The sequence below is a fragment of the Cynocephalus volans genome, chromosome 5 (genome assembly GCF_027409185.1).
Source record: "Cynocephalus volans isolate mCynVol1 chromosome 5, mCynVol1.pri, whole genome shotgun sequence".
Classification (NCBI taxonomy): Eukaryota; Metazoa; Chordata; class Mammalia; order Dermoptera; family Cynocephalidae; genus Cynocephalus; species Cynocephalus volans.
This window is the reverse complement of record NC_084464.1, coordinates 81977244-81996567: the sequence shown is the minus strand read 5'-3', so window position 1 is coordinate 81996567 and position 19324 is coordinate 81977244.

Here is a 19324-nt window from a genome sequence, read left to right as displayed (position 1 = left end):
GCCTTGTCTAGATTCTTTATTAATGAATTAACCAGATAAATTAACTGCTCAAATGTGCCCTCAATGTGCTGCCTTTATGACTATGTTAAATGATATATCTCATTTATTGATGGATGTTTGTGCATGTGTCTGACTTCCCAATGAGCTTCAAGACATACCATGTTTCATTCTTTTCTGCCTCTACCATGTGTGGCTTGTAATATATACAGAAGAGGTGCTCAGTAAAAACCAAGCAACCAAACAACCAACCAACAAACTGCTAAATGAATTAAGTAATGCTCTGGAATCAGGAGACTGAAATATTTGCTTGGAATCTAAAGGAAGATGCTGTTATAAAATGTTACAGTGGTTCAAAAGAGGAAACAGCTTGAGAAGATCATCTACCATTTAATTTTCTATTTACTTAACATGGCCAATTTCTGTATGTATACTGTATATACATAAACACTGTACTCCTGTGTGTACCTACTACTAAACAGGTAAGATAAAAAGCCCTCAATAAATGCCCGCTGGCTATTTCGGCTATTTCATTCTTATCTTTTCTTTTATTCTTGGTATTTACATTTATAAGAAGCGTATGGGAACATTTTTGAGACGATAATTAGAAATCTATCCAGACAAAATACACTGTCAACAAAAATAAACACTAGAGGTTAGATGAACATTCAATCTTTTAGAACATTTTCTTTTCCCCTTAGACTAACTCTTTGTACTTTCTGTCTTCCACCATTTGGCCTAGCAGAAGGACTGTAGAAACACAGAATGCAACGATACTAAAATATGTTTTTTGCCTGCTTGAAGACAGCACACTGTTGAGGAGGAACTCAGTCAATAAATTTGTCAATCTAAAATCCAGGGCTAACACCACTGTTAGAAACAGGGAATCTGCAGTTTTTAAATTATAATGGAGGCTAGTTTAAGTTTTGACAGTTGATATGATTTATTTCCATAAAAATACTTAGTTTTATATTTTAAAGGCTTTTAGTGAAATTATTCTGTATGATACCATAATGGTAAATTCATGACATTATGCATTTAGCAAAACCCATAGAACTGTACAACACAAAGTGGAAACCTTGATGTAAAGTTTAATTAATAATAATGTATCAATATTGGCTTATAATTGTAACAAATGCACAACACTAATGTAAGATGTTAATAACAAGAGCAACTGAGTATGGGAGGTACGTGAACCGCCTGTACGTTTTGCTCAAGTTTTCTGTAAACCAAAGACTTGTATAAGAATAAAGTCAATTAGTTTAAAAATACAGTAATTGATTTGCCACAATGTTCTTTTTAGAGTAGGCCAATAATTTTTTTCATGGCAGGAAAAAATTGCTGTAGAGGTGTCCAAGAAAACAGCTAAATCCATAAGTGCTTTACTTCAAGATTTCTGACTTCCATCTCCACAGATCTTTTTTGGATCCCCTTTCTGCAATTAATGTTCTAATTCAGAGTGCTGCTTTCTGAAGCAATCATGTTAGGGGATAAGAAATGTTAGGGACTATAACTTGATCAAAAATCACTCTCAGCCTGAACAGAAACCACATTTCTTCTCGGGCCATTCCAACAATGGAGTGGTTTGCTTTTAGATGTATGGCCATGTCTGTCTCCAGCTTTGTATCCTGCTTCCTAAGAAGGAGAGATAGACTTTAGAAATAGCATGCAAGAAAGATCAAAACAGGGAGAGTAAAAATAAGACACAGAACCATGCAGCTTCATTTTATATGACCCAGCATTTGAGAAGTACAGGAAGCAAAACTGAATTTGATTGAGCAGAAGATAATAAAATCTGTGAGTTTCCAGTTGAGAAAGGATTTACTCTGCCCTTTCATTTACAACTGCAATTATGGAAGCATTACCACAAGCAAAAGGAAATTATCTTTATTAATCAGACCTTCTGAAGAAAAGTATCTGGTTGGCCAGAGTTCAGGAAGCAGACAGACAGTTACAATAGGACATTGCCAGGACAGGGGTGACAAATCCATGCTCATTGCTTGAAAGGGCAAAATTGAATAAGCTGTTCAGGTAGTTTAAAAACCAAAGGGAAAAAAAGTGAGGTTATTTCTAGTATTAGGAAAAATTCAAGGTAAAATAAACAAAACAATTAAACAAATATTGCCATCTAAGAAACAAATAATTCTGGAAAATATTCAGTGGGATATGTTGCAATTTATGAAGTAAAGTTGGCAGAGCAAGTCTTGAAGTAAGTAATGGGATGAAACATGACATCTGAGATAATGACATAAACAGAACCTCTGAGATTTCGTCGTCAACAGGATGCCAAATGCTTCCATTGGCCCAGTCTGAGTGCTCTCTGAGAAGAATATATATTGAAAAGTTCTTCATGGTAATTATTAAAATGCCACTGCATATAAGACCAAGGCCATACCAGCCTTTCCCAAGCTATCCTTGGGTTTGCTTTCCACTTTGCCGAACTTGTAAGAACCCAAATGCCCCAAGGGATCACACCCTGATCTCATAAGCCCTTCTCGGCCGCACCCCATCATGGCACTGGTTGCCCTTCTCTTCCACATTCTCCTTCCCGCCGGCGCGAATCGCACGCCAATCAGCTCCCCACCAAGTCCCATGCGGTATGCTAAATAGGGATTGTATTTTAAACCAATCAGCTTTCCCTTAAAGCCCTATATATGTGTGTGTGTGCTGCCAAATAAACGAGCTCTCTCCGGTGGATCGTCAACTGGTGTCCACTCATCCTTTCATTTGGTGCCGAAACCCAGGGAGGAGTTCCTCTCGAGCGGCGACACTTTTCGGATCGCAGCGGCGACACTTTTCGGATCGCAGCGGCGACACTTTCCAAGTCGCCCCTCGGGGCTCCCTCGAGCTGCAACACTTCTCGAATCGCAGCGGCAGCACTTTTTGAGTCGCCCCTCAGGAACTCCGTCCCGCCAGGACCAGCCTCCCTTCCACCGCTCACCATTGATGGTCCACCCTCGTCCATTCTTTTTGGCGCTGGCTCCTTCCACTCACCACCGGCTCATCATTAGGTAAGCCCCCTTTCCTAAAGGGCACCAGCTCTTTTTTCAGGCTACCGCAGGGAGTCTAGCTGTGATCGTCCAGTAGCCCCTAACGCCCATACCCCACCCCACCACGGTCTTCACGACCACCATAAATTCCCAAACTATAACAGGTTCCAAAGCCCCGGTAAACTTTTACTTTCATTTTTGGAGGTTAAAAGCCCCATTCTGTTCTCTCCTTCTCTCTTTCACCCTCCTGTCCACCACTCTCTTCTCTCCACTTCCCGGGTCCGGGACCCGACCAGAAATTCCTAGCGCTAGGTTCCTTCAGGCACCGGGCTTTTGCCCTAGAGAAGTGAAGGTCTGAGTGACGACCCACACCTCCCTTCTCTCCTGGTTCATACCTGAACCTGCCGGGACTGACGTGACCTACTTGGGACACCCTCTAGGATCCCGCCTTTCCCAACTGGCTGAAGGATCTGTCTTATCACTAATCTCTGTCCGATTTCTGTCTAAATTCCCATTAAGAGACCAGTATGGGCGCTTCCTCCTCCTCCCTAGGGGACTCTCCACTTCAATGCCTTCTGAAAAACCTCACCAACATTTCCCTCAGGCCGGATAGTAAGCCCAAACTCCTCACCAAATTCTGTACACAAGATTGGCCTTATTATCCTTTAGATAATCAAAACACATGGCCCCCTGAGGGCACACTAGATCCTAACATTCTACGAGACCTCTTAAACTACTGCCAGTGCCTAAAAAAATGGAAAGAGATCCCCTACATCGAGGCTTTTCGCCTGTTGGCTCAGAACCTCACCCTCTGCTCCTCCTGTGCTCCCTCTCAAGTCCTTTTAGCCTGTAAACCATCTTCACAGTCACCCCTCCATTTTGACCCTGCTGATGAACCCCCACCCTACCGACCTCCTCCTCCCCCAGTGCCTCCTGCGTCTGCTCCTCCTCCCCCGTCATCCGCGTCACCTTCTGCACCTCCTGCACCATCCACTCCTCCATCTTTACTCTCCCCTACTCCTGACCCACTAAGCCCCCCTTTCACCCATTCCCGAGGACCCCCCCCACCCCTTTAACAATCGCCCCACTACATGAGGTAGCTGGGGCTGAAGGAGTAGTTAGGGTCCATGTTCCCTTTTCCCTAGCTGACCTTACAGAATTAGAAAAAAGACTAGGCTCTTTCTCTACTGACCCTACCACCTACATTAAAGAATTCCAATGGATCCTGCAGGCCTACAGCCTCACACATCATGACATCTTCATGCTCCTAGCCAATACCCTCCTCCCCGAGGAACGCCGCAGGGTCTGGGATACAGCCCAAACCCATGCCACTGACACCCAACGTACCAATCCGAATCACCCGCCAGGCCCCCAAGCAGTCCCAGAACAGGAACCTAATTGGGATTATAACACAGCCCAGGGAATCCAGGCTCGAGACCGTTTTGCCTCTTGCTTAATAAATGGCCTCAAAAAATCGGCTCGCAAGGTCGTCAATTTCCAAAAAATTCAAGAAATTGTCCAAAAAAAGGAGGAAACTCAGGCCTTTCAACAATACACTAACTTAGACCCCAACTCAGAAGACGGCCGGCATGTCCTTATGACCTATTTCCTGGCCCAATCCTACCCCAACATTAAAACTAAACTTAAAAAATTAGAGCAGGGTCCTGCAACCCCTCAGACCGAAATCCTGTCAGTGGCCTTCAAGGTTTTTCATAATCGGGAGGAGGAAAAGGAACGTCGAAAACAAAAGGCCGACGACGCCAACTTCCAGATGTTGGCCCAGCTTATCAAACCCCCTGGACGCCCTCCCACAGCCTCCACCTCTAAGCCTCCACCTGGAGCCTGCTTTAAATGTGGAAAAGAAGGGCATTGGGCAAAGGCTTGCCCCACCCCCAGGCCACCCACCACTCCTTGTCCAAAATGCAAAAAGAAGGGACACTGGGGATCTGATTGCCCCCTCGCCCGAAGGGGTGAGGGACCAACTGCCCCACAGTCCCCCGAACCATGGACCCCACCTATGGTGGGCCTCGCTGAGGAGGACCAACGGAGCCTTGGGCCCTTCCCGACCATCTCTATAACAAAACAGGAGCCCAGGGTATCCATGGCTGTGGACGGCCACCCAATATCTTTCCTCCTGGACACTGGAGCCACCTTTTCGGTCTTAGGGGAATATAAAGACCCCACCACCTCCAGCAGCTCTCCTATAGTCGGGGTAGGAGGTAAACAAATCTTTCCCCCCAAAACCCCTCTTTTAACCTGCTGCCTTCAAGGCACTCAATCCATTTTCTCCCATTCCTTTCTAGTCATGCCACAATGCCCCGTCCCCTTGTTGGGTCGGGACATTCTATCATGGCTTCAAGTCTCCATTACTTTGCCCCTGTCCTCTTCCTCTTCCCCCATTTCCTTCCTCCTAGCGCTAGTTCAAGCCCAAGATCCTACTAATCCCACCCCTTCAAAGAAGTCCTTACCCATCTTAACGCACCCTGTTAACCCCACAGTTTGGGACACTGCCAGCCCTGCTCTGGCCCAGTGTTCCCCTGTACGCATAAAACTAAAAGACCTCCTTACCTATAAGGCTCTCCAATCCCTCCCACCTTCCAGAATCCCAACCCTCCTATCCTCGTTTCTGGAAAATCCTGCCCTATCCTTCACTACCTGCCCACCCCTAAATCCGGCTACCCTACTGCCTATACCAGATTCCCCCAACACCCCTTTGCACAGCTGCGTAGAAAGCCTTCAAAATTTTATACCTTACCGCTCTTCCATCACTGAGGGACCCCTATCTCACACTGATCTCACATGGTTCATGGATGGGTCCTCATTCAAGGAAGGAAACACTCATTACGCAGGGTATGCCACAGTCTCCCTTGATTCGGTTATAGAGGCCCAACCTTTACCCAAGGATACTACCAACCAGCAGGCCGAACTTATCGCCGCCATGCGAGCCTGCATTCTAGCTGAAGGAAGAACTCTTAACTTACACACTGACTCCAAATATGTTTTTCATATACTTCTCTCTCATGCCGCCATATGGAAAGAACGCAGTCTGCTTAACACCAAGGGTAACACAATCACCAACTCAGCTTTAATCTCCACATTAATTGAGGCATCCCATTTACCTTGTGAATTAGGAATCATTCATTGCCGAGCCCACCAGAGGGACGATTCCCCAATCAGTCGCGGGAATTGTAAGGCTGACCTCACCGCACACACTGCGGCAATGCACCCACAGACACAAAACCAACTTCCCATTCTTCCATACGGCTCCCAAGGTTCACAGACACCCTCTCAGCCTCAACCGCCTAATGATGATAAGTCCTCTCTCTTTTGCTTGCTCCATGACCTGTTTCACTCTAGCCCCCAAGCTTTATCCCAGTTTTTATAAGCCTTCTTCTCAATCACCCCATCTGACAAAGCCCTCTTGCAAAAAATTTCCTCCTCATGCACAATCTCCCAGTGTACCAATCCTAACACCCCTCTCAAACCTGGGCCATACCCCTCCCACCAGGCCAGAGGTCTCACACCCGCGGCCGACTGGCAAGTTGATTTTACGCACATGCCTTCCATCCGGCACCTCAAATACCTCTTGGTGTTTGTTGATACCTTTTCAGGATGGGTAGAGGCATTCCCAACATCCAATAAAAAGGCCTCCACCATAGCCCAGACTCTCCTTTCCCAAATCATCCCACGATTTGGGATGCCCACTTCCATTCAATCTGACAATGGACCTGAATTTACCACCCAGATAATACAAAAACTCTCCCAGTCACTCTCTCTCCCCTGGCACCTACATTGCCCTTACCAACCTCAGGCATCTGGAAAGGCAGAGAGAACCAACAGAACCTTAAAGTAAATATTTTTCTCTCATGCGACCGCTCCTGGTGGCCATCCCCTTAAACACTTCCCTTCCTCAACCATTTAAAACCACACCTTCGCCCCACCAGGCTCTTTCTTCTGGTGCAATGGAACCCTCTTTACCTCCATCCAGTCTAATCTTACTGCCCCATGCCTTCTTGTCACCATCGTCCCTCAACTCACTCTGTACTCCAATTCAGAACTGTTCTATCTTCTTCATCCACCCTCAAAACAAAAAGGGGCCACCTTCCTCCCAATCATGGTTGGTATTTCCCTAACAACATCAGCTGTCGGAGCCGGCCTGTTGGTAGGAGACTTAGGACACAGTTTATGGGCGGTCAAAGAATCAATACTAAACTTGAAGGGGCTCTGTCCTCCACTGCCGAATCTCTTTCCTCTCTACAGTGACAAACCACCTCTTTAGCTCAGGTCACCCTCCAAAACCATAGAGCACTAGACCTCCTCACTGCAGAAAAAGGAGGTACTTGCATCTTCCTTGGAGAAGAATGCTGTTATTCCTCATAACCTGCCTTTCCTTGCCCTGCATCATTCTTCAAGCCCAAGTGGGAAAAATTTCTAATCAGGCCTTTAGCCAGCTTTTACTTAGAAACTACCATCTCCTAGGTACCGATGAACCCCCCGCCTCATCTCGTGAGCGCCTCAGCTGATGCTGAAGAGACACCACCTTACAGAGGAAATGCATTCCTACACGCCCTTGCCACCGATGCCTGGTTGCCCCCTCCAGTCTCCAACTACAAACAAGGGAACCAGTGCATGTGCAACTTGTGGCTTCAAGGAACGTTTATGGACTTTTCCCCTTTTGAAATTACTTGTTTCTCCACCCTCCTTTGGGGTTTCATAATGGGTATTTATGTACCTTCCTCCCTTTGCCCCCCCCCCACAACGCCCCAGTTCAGCAGGAAGTAGCTCGATGACTTCAACGTCCCCTTTCCTAAAACAAGAAAAAGGGAGGAATGTAAGAACCCAAATGCCCCAAGGGATCACACCCTGATCACATAAGTCCTTCTCGGCTGCACCCCATCATGGCGCTGGTTGGCCTTCTCTTCCGCATTCTCCTTCCTGCCGGCGCGAATCGCACGCCAATCAGCTCCCCCACAAGCCCCATGCAGTATGCTAAATAGGGATTGTATTTTAAACCAATCAGCTCTCCCTTAAAGCCCTATATATATGTGTGTGTGCTGCCTAATAAACGAGCTCTCTCCGGTGGATCATCAACTGGTGTCGACTTGTCCTTTTCACACTTCACATTGTCACACTTAAAATAATCTAAAATAGAATCACACAGAAAGACATTCTAACTCAGGGCAATGAGGATTTGATACAACTGTAACCCTTTTTTCTCTATATACTACCATGGCACACACACATACCTCAGCAGATCTAAGATTTGATTTCTTTCTCCATGAGAATCCTTAACTGAAGTAAATACCCAGAAGAATAATTCACCCATTAGAAAGATGTGTAGAGTGTTGACCCCAGTCCATGCTGAAAGGAGACAAAGCCAGCATTATTGCAAAATGTTCATTTTTGGAAGTGTAGAGCTAGGGCTGGGTCTGGAGCTCAGACCCCTCAAGCCCATTCACAAACCCTTCACACGCAGGTCTATGAGCTGGGTAACCAGACAAAAAGGTCCTTGGAGCCTTGGTTGAAGAAGGAATAGACTTTATTCAGCACACGCAGCACTAGGAGCTTGGCAGTAAAAAGGAGAAACTCAGAAACTCAACTGGTACTGGCAAAGTCCAAAGAAAAACTGAAACCGAGCAGCTGCCAGCAGAGTAAACATGCTCTATTGTTAGACGTGAGCTGTGTGGGCCAGATTCTGCTTCACAAACTGAAGAACACACACTAGCAATTAAAAAGATAACACTGGTGTCCGTGTGCACTAACTCCACCCATACAACTTGTTTACAAGAAATGTCCAGGGAGCCTGACTAAATTATTCTATTTTCCCCACAGGAAGGAACCGTCCTTTGTACTATTTACCAAACGGTGGTAACAATTAATGTTAATTTTATTTTTGTTATTAATTAAAAAACTAAAACTTGGGCTACTCCTTTGGTCTTTTCTTATGGATATTTTAATTTATGGCTAAACACCGCTAAGTGTTAGAACTGTCCTAATTTATGAAACTTAACAATGAAGCTGACCGAGCAGCTGAGAACTCTGATGCAAAATAGCCAATAAAGCCCAAGCAGCCCAGCCAGTACAAAAGAGAGGACACAACCGAATGGGCTCCAAGAAAGAGTTTAAGATTAGCATATAAGATGAAAGAGCTCCACAATACAAACTAAATATACATTTATTTAGGAACCTTAGATATCTGTTAGTGCTACCCTCTCAATTAGCGGAGGAGAGGCTGAGGCCAACGTGTTATGGGATTCACCCAACCTAGAGAGTTAGCACTGGGAAAAGCCAGGATTAGAAGCTTGACCTACTTCTTAAACCATATTTATTCTCTTCCAGCGTGCTGCTGTATTCAGAGATCATCAGTTAAACTTGTTTATTTTGTAGTGAGAAAGGCAAATGCACAGATTTGTGAAGTTAAGCTTCAGGAAAGCAAATTTGAATGTGGCCCTTGGGGGGAAGAAGGCAGGCTCTGTGAGAAATAACAAAATAATCCCTGACTACAGTGAAAAGAGAAAGCCAGGAGAAATGGCAAAAGAGAAGATATTCTGAAGGAAAACCATTGGAAGTGAAGTCCAGTCTGGCAAAGGGGATTGGGCTGACAAGTAGAGCATAGATTCTGGACAGAACTATCAGTTACAGGCTGAGACTCCTCTTGACCATTCTTCATCCCAAATCTAAGCCGTCTTGGAAGAGAATGGCTTAGGTAAAAGGGAGAGAACTTTGTTACAAAGGCTCACAAAGATCTTGAACACCTTATGAAACAGTCATGAGAGACAGAATTTTTTTCTTTAATCAGCTAGACAGGAAGAAAAGCAAAAACTCTCAATGGATCAGAGGAAGCAGGAAGCAGTACAGGCAGAGACAGTGTATTTAATAACCTTTGAGAAGCAGATTGACAATAGCCAGTGGAGCAGGACTAAAAAATAGTGGAGAGCATGTCTGATGACTCACAAGGAAACCCCTCCCCTCCTAGGGCCTCTAAGAGCAAATAACTGGAGACCCACAAACTGCTGGGGGGAGAGGGTTAAAAATAATCTGGTAACAGGTAAGCAACCCGAAGTGCTCACGGGAATGTCAGAGAAAAGGTTCCGGACAAACATGGCCTTCCTGCTAGGCAGAGGGTTAGGATTCCAAACAAAACTACTTGAAGTGTTTGTATAAGTGTGATACTTGTATATTGATAGGCTGTCAAATTTTGTTCATTTGGTTATACACACACGAAAGACAGCAGTTGAGAGAAAATGCAAGACACAATAAGAATGGATAAAATAAGAACAAAAAAGTACCAGTCTGAGGCCATTTAGCATAGGCAAGCAACTCCATAGAATTGATTAACTCACCCCATTACCCGGCACAAGAAATAGATTTCATTCGGCAATTGTTTTTGACATAAAATAGTTTGAATGACTCTTCACTTTATCTACAGGGCTCTATTTTTTTTTTCAATGATGTTTCTTTATTTTTGTAATTAATCAGGGAGAAAGTCATTGATGGACTTTAGCACTTCTTTATCTCCCTTTTTACAAGGAAAGCTCAAAATATCTGGAAGAGAACGGTCATCAGAGAGAGGTAGAGAATAGAAGCAACACAAGCAGGAGGAGAAAAATAGCAGAAACTGAGGCTCAGCTTACATTACACAGCTCTTATTGGAGTTGACCCATCAGCTCCCCTTCCTCTCTCTAACTTTCTTCCACATTGTGTCACTAGTCGGGGGTTAGTGTGCACATCAGATGTGAATTTGGCATGTAGGGGAGTAGAAGACTTGCCTCAGACTCTGACTTAAATCACATACAGTAATCCCCCCTTATCCACGATTTTGCTTTCCAAGGTCTCACTTACCCGCAGTCAACCACAGTCTGAAAATAGTAAATGGAAAATTTCAGAAATAATTCATAAGTCTTAGATTGCGTGCCATTCTGAGTGGCATGATGAAATCTCATACCATCCAGCTCCATCCCTCCTGAGACATGACTCATCCATTTGCCCAGTGGATCCACGCTGTAGACACTACCTGCCTGTTAGTCACTTAGGAGAAGTCTTGGTTACCAGATTGACTGGTGTGGTATTGCAGTGCTTGTGTTCAAGTAACCCTTATTTTACTTTATAATGCCCCCAAAGCACAAGATGGTGACGCTAGCAATTTAGATAAGCCAAAGAGAAGCCATAAAATGCATCCTTAAGTGAAAAGGTTAAAAAGGAAAGCGAAAAAAAATTGTATGCTGAGCTTGCTAGGATCTGCAGTAAGAACAAATCTATCAACAAAATAGTGAAGAAGGAAAAAAAAATTTGTGCTAGTTTTGCTGTCACATCTCTAACTACAAAAGTTATGGCCAGTGTGTGCTAAGTACTTAGTTAAGTTGAAAAAAGCATTAAATTTGTTGGTGAAAGACATGAGCAGAAACGTGCTCCAATTGACAGCAATCAGGTTCAGTACTATCTGCCATTTCAGGCATCTCCTGGGGATCTTGGAACATATCCATGAGGGTGAGGGTGGACATCTGCACTCCAGTGCAGACTATTATAGAAGACAGTGTTTGGACATGATGTGCTGGCTTGGTCTAGCTTAAAATAAAATGTTTCACATATTCCCATGGGATAAATTAACTTCTGTATATATCATGTGTCCCACTGAAAGAAATGGTGATTGATAAGACAGGATTTGGTCATTTGTTATGGGTTGAATTATGTCCCCTCAGAAAAAGGTATGTTAAAGTCCTAACCCCCAGTGCCTTAGAAGGTGATCTTATTTTAAAGTAGGGTGATTGCAGACATAATTCATTAAGATAAGCTCATATTGGAGTAGATATCCCCTCAATCCAATATATCTGGTGTCCTTACAAACAGAGAAAAACTTGGACACAGGAACACAAAGAAAACAGCCACATGATGGTGGAGACAGAGATTAGAGTGATGCAACTATAAATTAAAGAATTTCAAGGATTGCTAGAAAACAACAGAACTAAGAAGGGCAAAGAAGGATTCTCACCAAAAGCTATCAGAAACAGCATCACCCTTTCCCAACCTTGACTTTGAACTTCTAGACATCAGAACTGCAAGGGAATAAATCTCTGTTGTTTTAAACCACAGTTCTGAATACTTTGTTTCCACAACCTTGCGAAGCAAATATGTCATTAAATACCAAAAATAACGTTTTCCTTTCACTGCTAAACCTCTCTGTATGGAATATCACAATAATTAGGAATACATCATCTTTCTAAGCCGGTAGCCAGCAAAGTACAGCCTGCACATCAAATCTGGCCCACTGCCTGTTTTCATAAATAAAATGTTATCGTAACACAGCTATGCCCATGGTGTATGAATTGTGTATGGCTGCTTTCACAATGCAGTGCAACAGCAGAATTGAGGAGTTGCAACAGAATTGTACAGCCTATCTGGCTTTTGCAGAAAAAGTTTGTCAACCCCTGCTATAAGCCAAACTACACTTTGATTCTTTTCATCACTATATGAGATGAGAATATTGATAAAGAAAGATATAAACTACTGACAGGATTCCACAAAATATTTTATTTCTTATAGTTTCTTATTTATTATTGTTATGCCCCCCAAAACTTAAATACTACTTTGTCCTGAAGGTAGAAAATATAAGAAATCTGAGCAGTCCTGAAGCTAGCTTGCTCATGTTGAGGACAGATGGACAGGGTCAGTGCCCACAGTTTAAGGCTGAATCCTGCAGTAAACTACCAGGCCTTAAGAACCTGTCAAGTGGGAGTGCCCTGGAACTCTTGTACATTGTTAAGGATGAAGATATGGATGTGTGATTTAATGAGCACATGTACACACAACTCCATTACTTCTTGCTAGGAAAAGTACTTGCTCTGGAGGTGTTATTAGACCTTAACCAATGATAGCAATGACAGCAAAAGCATTTCCCTAAGTAGAGAGAGGTAACTAAAGAGAGGAAGGACTCCTGAGCAAAAGCATGGTATCTGCAACGTGATTAATACTCTCTTACCACAAACATATAAACATTCTTCTACCTTTTCATGGAGGGAGGTTGATCTCATGTTATCCTTTTAGAACACCTATAAGACAGATAGGACTAGCCAGCACCAGTAAGTTTGCCTACGTTGGAGAAAGTAAAACTCCAGTGATGTCGCTTACCTAATGTTCATTCTACTCTTCGTCCTTGAAGACAAAACCCTAATTTTATTCAAAAACATATGCATATCTAAAAGACTACATTTTCCAGAATCCTTTGCAACTAAGTTTGGCTACATGATCATGTTTTGGCCAGTTAGACATAAGGGGAAGTAAATAGATGGGATCCAAGAACATTTCTTAATGGGAAGACAAGATACCTGATAAGCACTCTTTTCAGCTCTTCCTCCCCTACTTCTAATTCTTGCCTTAAATGTAAATGTGATGTCTGTATTTTCAACAGACATCTTGGACTTTAAGGAGAGGAAGAAAATCATATTTTAAGTTTGAAAAACTAGACATATAGAAAAAAATCTGAATCTCTGGAGGTAACCTGGAGTTTCTTTACTGTACTTCTATTATTTGAGAGAAAAATAACCCTCTAAATCTTGTTTAATCCACTGTTATTTGTGGTTTTTATCATAAACGGCCCTTTGATTATATTCTTGATGATAAAAATTAAAAGTCTCAGAAAATTGTCCACCATTATCCCTACCAATCCCTTTTAAAAGAGAATGACCAGCAAATGTACCTCAGCAAAAAAAATTAAAGATAATAAAAATAATATATTAGTATATTTAATATATTATTAAATATAAATAAATATTTATTATAAAATAAATACGAATGAAAATGTGGTGGTGGTACAGGGAGGTGAAGGAAGACAGTAGAAATAGATACTATCAGTTCTAGAGTTTAATATAAGTCTAAGGTAACTATTAGAAGAATCAAAATAAAATATATGACTTTTAAACATCTTCAAACTTTTATTGTATGTGTCTACATAATAATTAATGCTATTTTGAACATACGTAAAAATAACTGGAAAAAAATAAAACATTTTCTAAAACTAAATTATGTACTACCTTAATTTTCCTTATGCTAATACATTTGGTTGGTATACCACTATATCATGAGCACACTCACATAGCAGGAAATAACACAATTCTCACATATAAAAAATATAAAAGTATTTTTTTTCTTTTTTTTTTAATTCAAATGAGGGGGTATCAGCCATATGAGAAAGCATAGTACTGCTTCTTAAGCTCTACATCAAATTTAATGTTCTGTTTGGATTGCTCTTAAGTTAAGGATAAGTCAAAGTAAGACAGATCTAAGCATAAGAATGTTACAGAAAAATTATGTGGAATAGCTTTTGTCTAAACTCAGTGACATATCACCAATAGGTGATGTTCTCCTTCTATCATTGTGTTCTCACTATGGCCAAGATAATTTTTAAAAATACGTTTCCCCCAAATATTATTTGCTTTCCACACAGTAGAGTTCATGGGAAAAAAAAAAAAAAGATAAATGTTGGATACTTTCCTCTTATTTACCCAATTTTCAAGAAAATAAAGTGGTTTCTCACCATCCTCAGAAAGTAACCAGATTGTCTTTCTTGATTTGTATATAATTACAAACTCATTAGTTTAAACATATTTAGTGAGTTGCAACTCATCACAGTTCCCTATTCACAGGAAAGCTCAAACTGGTCTATCTTTGGCTACTGAGGCTGCTTCAAATTGACTTGACTTGGTGTCTCTGATATGACTCTACTAGTTTTTAAATAGCTTCCTTGCCATATGGTATAAATCTTCCACGCTTATCTTTTACATTTCCTGCCACAGACCTGCATCAGCAAATTCTCCAAAATGCCCTGATATTTCATGATATTTAATGGGAAATGGTATTTCAGGAACTCAATCAAAGTGGTTTGTTATGGTTTGAATGTGTCCCCCAAAGTTCATGTGTTGGAAACTTAACCCCTAATGCAATAGTGTTTGGATATGGGGCCTAATAAGAGATAAGAAAAGACCCCTTGTGAACAAATTAATGTTGTTTTTTGTAGGAATTGGTTGGGTTATCATGAGGGTGGGTTTGTTATAAATGCAAGTTTACTCCCCTTTTGCTCTCTTGCTCTCTGGTGTGTTCTCTTGCCCTTCCCCCCCTGAAAATCACAGCACAGAGGCCATCACCATATGTGGGCCCCTCAACCTTGGACATCCCAGCCTCTAGAACTGCAAGAAATAATTGTTCTCCTTTGTAAATTACCCAGTCTGTGGTATTCTGTGAGAGCAGCCCAAAATGGACTAAGACATGATCATACCAACTTTTTTTTTAATGTAACTGATTTATCATAGAGTTCCATCCTGTTGGTTTAAATCAAGAAATGGTGTTATTTTCCTAATAGTTGTTACTTATTGTGACCTACTTTTTCTATAATATTGCTATAAACATTTTCAAACATATAAAAAACCAATAAGATATTTACAGTAAACACATATAAACCTCAGATTCTACCACTGACATTTTACTATGCTTGTTTTATTGCATATGTGTCTATCGGTACCTCTGTCCATTCATCAACACTTCCCATTTGCCTATTTTAAGAGCTTTATTGACATAATTTTCATAGCATAAAATTCCTTCTCTATAAGTGTACAGTTTGGTGAATTTTAGCAAGTTTATGCAATTATGCTACTATCACTGCAAAGTAATTTTGTATTTTATTAATTACTTTTTAATTCAAAAAATTACATATGTTTATCGTGTACACAATGATATTTTGAAATATTTATGTATTGTGGAATGGCTAAATAACATATGTATGACCCCATGTATTGATCATTTTTTGTGGTGGGAACTTTTAAAATCTACCCTCTTAGCAATTTTTAAGAATAGAATACATTGTTACTAACTACAGTTATCATGTTGTACAACAGATCTCTTGAACTTATTTTCCAATCTAACTGAAATTTTGTATATTTTGACTAAAATCTCTTCCCATCCCCAACCCCCAGTCCCTGGTAGCCACCATTCTACTCTATTCTTCTATGAGTTTAATTTGATTTTTAGATTTTACATATAACTAAGATCAGGCAGTATTTGTCTTTCTCTATCTAGCTTATTTTATTTAACATAACTTCCTCCAGTTTCATCCATACTGTTACAAATGTCAAGATTTCCTTCTTTTTTAAGGCTGAATAATACCTCATTGAGTAAATATACCACGTTTTCTTTATTCATTCATTTGTTGATGGATACTTCAGTTAATTCAATATCCTGGCTCTTATGAATTCTATTCTATTCTATTCTATTCTTTTTTTTTTTTAATTTTTGTGGAACCTCCCCACTAGTTTTCATAATGACTACACCAATCGATATATTCACCAGCACTGTACAAGTGTTCCCTTTTCTTCACACACCCAGCAACACTTATTATCTTTTGTCTTTTGATATGGCCATTCTAACATGTGTGAGGAAATTATGGTTTTAATTTGAGTTTTTCTGATAATTATTGATGTTGAGCATTTTTTGGTATACCCACTGGCCATTTGTATGTCTTCTTTTGATAAATGTCTATTCAGGTCCTTTGCCTATTTTTAATTAGGTTATTTGTTTTCTTACTATTGAGTAGTTTGAGTTCCTTACATATTTTGGTATTAATCCCTTTTAGATGTATGGTTTGAAAATATTTTGCCTAATTCCATAGGTTGTCTTTTCACTCTGTTGATTGCTTTCTTTGCTGTGCAGAAGACTTTTAGTTTGATGTAATCCCATTTGTCTATTTTAGCTTTTGTTGCCTATACTTTGGGGGTATATCCGAAAAGTTATTACCCAGACCAATGACATGGAATTTTCTCCTTATGTTTTCATGTAGTAGTTTTATTAGTTGCAGATCAATTAAGTCTTTAATTCATTTTGAACTACAATGCACTTTTGGAACACTTTCATCACTCCAGAAAGTTTCCTTTTGCATACATGAATTCTACATAAAATGAGTACCTGTTGAATAAACAGAATCTATAACAATCTTTTCTTAGACATTATCATCTAGTTAGCTGTTTCCAATCAGTAGTGAGCTGAGGATCCATCTAATAAATCATGTTATAGTTATGTCTAATAATAGAAATGCTTAGATTCTTAGTGACTATAGCATATAAAGTTCAATGCAGGTATTAACTTCTAATTAATAGTCATAAAGAAGAAATGTTCAATTGTTCATTTTCTGGTTTTCAGCTGTATTCTCAAAGAAGTGACTGGAGAAGAAATTTCCTGTAAAGTGAAATGTCACTATATTTGTTTCATGAATTTTAGTCACACTATTTTTCAAGCCATGACATGTTGTGTTGAACACGCAATTAATTCTTAATAAATATTTGTTAATGGATTGGAAATAGTCTCTCTTATAGGTGTAATTTTTGTGCTTTTAATTTCAAGTAAATATAAAAGGTTTATTTTTTATTACCATATATAAACTCTCCATCAATCCAGTAGTCTGAGTGTAATAGCTGTCAATAAAGAATCACTTGAATGGCAATATGAATATTTAACTTGGGTTATAGATGCATATTTTATATATTATAGGATAACTTATTGAACATTTTCTGTTAACATAAACATAATAAACAATCTACCGATATATTGAATACACTGTGCTTAATTTAATGTTGTAAATAATTGTTTGAGAAGGTCAGTTTTGAAGACTAATTTGGACTGTAAAGAATATCTAAAGTGACCTTCAAGCTCCTCGGAGTGAATATAGGAAATGTGCTTTAGGCATGTGGTTTTGCTCATTAGTATCCGTTGCTGTTTCTAAGGTGTTATTAAGTGGGAAAATAAACTTGGATGAGAGATATTGAAAGCACTGTTTCCAGAGATACTTATCATATTAAAAAATAATGTAATGAAGAAAGTGACTCCAATTACCGGGGGGTGGGGGGGAATGAATTTAATCTATCCTAGATGGTAGTATTCAAATTCTTTAACATATTCAATTAAAAAATATATATACTTTTCATAAGTAACTAGAAAGGATAATCTCATTTATTTCCCTTTAATACAAATCACTCTTAGATTCTACAGTACTTATAACTAAAGTTACTTTTAAGGACAGTTTTATTAGATTTTCTTCCCAAAAGTTGTACTGGTGAGAGTAAAGTCAAAGTCTTTTCACTGTACCATGACCTAAGAATATACTTTGTCCATGTCATAAGTTTATGATCATAATTGATGTCATCCTGAACTGCAAAAGTAATAATACAAGTGCATCTTTCTATTTTTTCTCAGACTTTATTTATGGTGATAATTCAGCTTTCATTTTAATTTCTAGTCTTTTCAGTAAGATACAGAATGACAACAAATCTTCTACCAAAGAAGTGTCACATCATCCTATTTGTCGTTTATTCTATTTTTATTAGTGTAGTTTATTTTATTTGTAGTATATTTTAAAATATATTATTTTAGGGCAATGACTTAAAAAAATTAGCTGAAAAGAGTAAGTGGGTAGCAATTTCCCACTAAATATATTACATTTTAATAAGGACAATGACATTCATCAGAAAGTGTAGATCATTAACTGGTTCTTGATAATATATTTCATTATAATTAAGGTCTTCGAATTCTAATAATGTTAAATTTGAGGTATTATAAAGTTTATACCATCTGAGTTTTAAATATTGGAGTAAAGTCAAGGTCATTTTGTCATAAATTCTTTTTTAAAATTTTTTTTGGAATTTTTTGTTTGTTTTCTTTTTGTTTGTTTTTTACTGTCAACTTTTCCAAACGCTAAAAAAGAAAAAATTACCTAATGATATCTACAGAAGAAAACTGTGGATTGTATTAAAATATTAACCAACCATAATAAATATTTCAATAATAAGTGTATTACAGTTAAGTTAAAGTGCTTGAAAAACAGCAAAGCATCATAGTAAATGATAATGTCAATTAGTGTGCATTTGTGACAGTAGATGACTGTAACTAATTAGATTAAGAAATTGAAATTTCATGTTTCCATTTTGGTAATATCCTTCAGTTCAAAGGCATTTTGTGAAGTTGGAGACAAGAAGCAGCAGATGTAGTTAATAAATTTTTAAATGTACATTTTTAGTGCACTTTACACTTTGACTGTGTGATCACAGTCCTGATAAATTATGCAAACAAAAATACTGCACCACTTCACAGAAAAATAATTATTTTCCACAACTGGAAGATTTAATGACATGATCAACTTTGGACAGTAAGGTATAACTTATTAAAAGATAATTATTAAAAAAATGAAATAGAGCTATTTGAGAGAGGGTGGATCTAGATGGCCAACTAGAAAACTACCACTCATCTCTCCCACAGAGACAGGCAAAACAGCAAATAAGTAACCAAACTTGGATGAAAATAAC